The sequence below is a fragment of the Pinus tabuliformis genome, chromosome 2_2, assembly GCF_031772625.1.
Source record: "Pinus tabuliformis cultivar Carrire ecotype Pingquan chromosome 2_2, CPIR1, whole genome shotgun sequence".
In the NCBI taxonomy this organism is placed as follows: domain Eukaryota; kingdom Viridiplantae; phylum Streptophyta; class Pinopsida; order Pinales; family Pinaceae; genus Pinus; species Pinus tabuliformis.
The window spans coordinates 999,445,045-999,448,988 of record NC_142300.1 but is presented as its reverse complement, the minus strand read 5'-3'; the positions used below and the strand labels follow the sequence as shown (position 1 = coordinate 999,448,988).

The 3,944-nt window shown below is 34.2% G+C and overlaps 1 pseudogene across 1 annotated transcript; it reads left to right on the top strand.

Moving 5' to 3' along the window:
- The first annotated feature begins 370 nt into the window (after window positions 1-370).
- LOC149196736 (18.1 kDa class I heat shock protein-like) lies at window positions 371-1,025 on the top strand (annotated as a pseudogene). Its single transcript, XR_016254151.1, has 2 exons — window positions 371-661; window positions 748-1,025. The product of XR_016254151.1 is annotated as an 18.1 kDa class I heat shock protein-like (transcript).
- The last annotated feature ends 2,919 nt before the right edge of the window (window positions 1,026-3,944 follow it).

Sequence of the window (3,944 nt, the reverse complement as noted above, 5' to 3'; positions counted from 1 at the left end):
TTGGAGGCAGAGAGGGATCGAACGTGCAACGTGAGTTCGAGGACCAACGACGAGGAGAAGTGAGGTTCGATGAAGAAAAAGCTTCGGCTTTCCAAGGAGCAGTCTGCACTCCTGGAGGAAAGTTTTTGGAGCACAACACTCTGAATCCGGTAATGCATTGTTTAATCTTTAATCGCAATGATCTTTTATCATTTCATTTCTTTTTGAACTCTTAGCGATTCATGGATTTAAGATTACACGCTGATCTAGTTTTTTAAATCAGGATATTAGCAGAAACAAAAGAATGGCCTGGTCAAGGATTTGAATTTGCAACGTCGGTGGACGGAGGTCTGGAATCCGCTCCTTTGGTATCCCGGAACAAAGAAGAAAATGTTCAGGCGTTGCACGATCTGATATTTGCAGTATAAATTTTCCAATTCTTGATTTCGTTAAGAGTCGATATTCGTTGCAAGCATGTCTCTCGTTCCTCGCTTCTTTGGCAGGAGATCCAGTGTTTTCGATCCCTTCTCTCTCGATTTATGGGATCCTTTTGAAGGAGGGGCTTCTGCGTTTTCCAGGGATATTGGGCATCCTGCAAGGGATGAGGCAACAGCCATAGCCAACACTCAGATTGACTGGAAGGAAACTTCCGACGCTCACATCTTCAAAGCCGATCTTCCCGGTATTAATTTAATCACGTCTTTTAAAGAGTTCATGTTTCTTTTGTTTCTGAGGGCGGAATTTTCATTTACTTTTCTTTCTTGACAGGTTTGAAGAAAGAGGAGGTAAAGATTGAGGTGGAAGACGGCCGAGTTCTGCATATAAGTGGCGAGCGCAAGAAAGAAGTGGCACCGCATTGAGCGCTCTCACGGGAAATTTCTTCGGCGTTTCCGTCTGCCGGAAAATGCCAAGGTGGAGGAGGTGAAGGCGACAATAGAAAATGGAGTGCTCACTGTTACGGTCCCCAAACAGCCTCACCCTAAACCTCAGGTTAAAGCCATAGAAATCTCTGGTTAACCGAAAGGAAATTTAGTGGGGATTTGGCGTCTTGGGTCTTCCAACTTTACGCCTGCTACAGTCATCATGTCGTCTTCGGTTTTGATAAGGGTTTGATTTTTTTCAAATAATAGGGGCTTCCATGCGTTTGTGAGGGTCTTGATTCGGTGTGGGTAAGGGTTTGGTTTTTTCAATTAGATGTGTTTGTGAGGGTTTGGATTTAAGAAAATAGGTATTTTCAATTAGATGCGTTTGTGAGGGTCTGGATTTAAGAAAACATGTATTTCCAATTAGATGCGTTTGTGAGGGTCTGGATTTAAGAAAACATAGCGAGTCGATGTAAATTCCCGGTTCATTGAAAACTGTTTGAGCAAGTTTTGTTGCCTATAAATGTGCCTTCATTTTCATAAAGTTGAAAGAAATATTATAAATTGACATTTTTATCCTGAATGCCGGACACAGCTTCTTGTTCTTGTGGATGTCCGAGTCTTAAAATTCCTTCATTTAAAAATTGATTCAACCTGAGAATACGCTGATTGATTCAAATAACAACGGGCTGAATATAATATAAGATGTTGATTTAAAGTAATGATGATTTAGATTTTATTTTATTAATAACAACGGGCTGAATATAATATAAAATATTGATTTAAAGTAATAATGATTTAAATTTTATTTTATTTTTATTAAAACATTAAAAATAATAAATGATAATAAAGTATGAAATGAATTAAATGGATCACTAAACCAGGGGTTTGATTTAATTAAAATCATGTTTTGGTTTGAATTGAGTTTTATTTTTTTCCTTGTATGAAAATATATTATATACTTTCACTGTGTACTGATTTGATTTATTTAATTAAAATCAAAATATTTTGATTCGAATGAGGTTTTTATATATATATATATATATAATAAAAATATAATAAATCAATTATGTATTTTAGTTACGATTTAGTTTTGAAAATTATATAAAAAATTGCTTAAGATACTATTTAAATTTGAAAATTATATAAAAAAATTGCTTAAAATATTATTTAAATTTAAGACATTCCTATTGAATGTTTAAGAGATCTCATGCAAGCTTAGGAATTTAGTAAAAATTTTTGGAAACTTAATGACATTCATACTTATTATATAAAATTTACTTTTGGAAACTTAATGACATTTGTACTTATTATATAAAATTTTATGAATCTTATTGAATGTTTAAGAAATTTAAAATTTTGTGAATCTTATTGAATGTTTGAGGATTTTGGTAAAAAAATTTGGAGACTTAATGACATTGATACTTATTATATAAAATTTTATGAAAAGTTTTGAGGCATTAGTACCAACATTGAATGGATGTAGTAAAAATTGAATTCCAAAGCTGGGTTTGTTTTTTAGTTGATTATGTTGGTTAATCTTCCAATTAGTAGTAGTTAGTGATGGTGTGAGGTTGTTGTTATTTTATTCATTTGTCTTCTTATTCTATCTTTTGCTATTCCATTTTTTTGTTTTTATTTCAAAAGCAATTGTGATTGGTAACTTTATTGTTGTTGCTATGATGTTTTGATTAAGCACAATTCAATTATGCTTGGTCCTAATCTTGTATGGTCAAGTAGAAAGAAAACAAATATTGTATGGTCAAATACAAAGAAAACAAACCAAGGATGGTTCAAATCTATCTACATGACAATTAAATGAAGGACCTGGAAACTTGGTCTTTAACGCTTAGTACATGTATGACCAGAACATCTCAGACCATCGCAATCGTAATCGCAGTCAACCCTTTATGCACACTTAATAATATTGAATTTATATATAAATCCTTTGTATCTGCGCTTTTGAAAATATAACATAAAATGTGCTTTTCTCACTTTTAATACTAAAAGCACGTCTGTCGAGGCATACCCCTCATCGCAATCGGAAATCAACATTTCCCCATATATATACATTATATCGTTGATATGACGGATCCGCCATAGTCATGAAACGTAATACATAAGCTTTCAGGTCTGGCTTACCCATATCGCAATCGGCAATCATTTCTATTATAATCTCTTTATAATTGAAATATATAAAATGCATAATCATAAAAAGACTTTTCGACATGCGGGACCTATCGGGACTCACAACCATAATGAATATACCTTTCAGGTCCGGCCCGCGATCGCAAATCGTAATCGCTGATCATTGAATGCACCAACATACGTATTCAACGTTTTACGGAGCCGCTAGGCTGTTAAAACATAACGTAAATATGTTTCGGGTCCGGCTTACCCATATCGCAATCGGCAATCATTGAATGCACCAACATATGTATTTAGTGCCTTACGGACCCGCCGGGCTTTTAAACATAACGTAAATATGTTTCGGGTCCGCCACCATTAATCGCAATCGGCAATCTTTATATATGTACATACATATAACTGCGGACCCGCTGAGACTTTACAACAAAATATAAATGTGTTTTGAGTCCGCACTACTCATCGCAATTGGGAATCAATGATTCTTGTGGTAATAACCTGCCCGCTACACTTTTGTGATTGCAATTTATTTTCATTAGTAATATATATATATATATATATATAAAAGGGGACCACTCCATATAACTTCTTATATTATGAGTTGATTCAATCCTTGCCTATATGAGGGCTGATTCTTTTACAGCTCTTTCATTTTCCATTTCAATGTATAATAAACAAAACACTTCATTTCCCTTAGACTCTGTGGATGTAAAAAAAATAAGAGAGTTTCATTAAGGATGAACCCCTGCAATGATTTTTAGACCTCCGCTAGTGATATAACTGATAAATAAACTTAAAACACAATATAAGCTACAACAATTCCTTTGGGTTTCTCATATTAATCCCTTGGGTTTATTATTCCCTTAGGTTTATAATATTGATCATGGTAAACCATTGTCAATCATAGCCAACCATGCTTGAATGTCACATTGTGACAAGGATTGTCTCACCATGAAA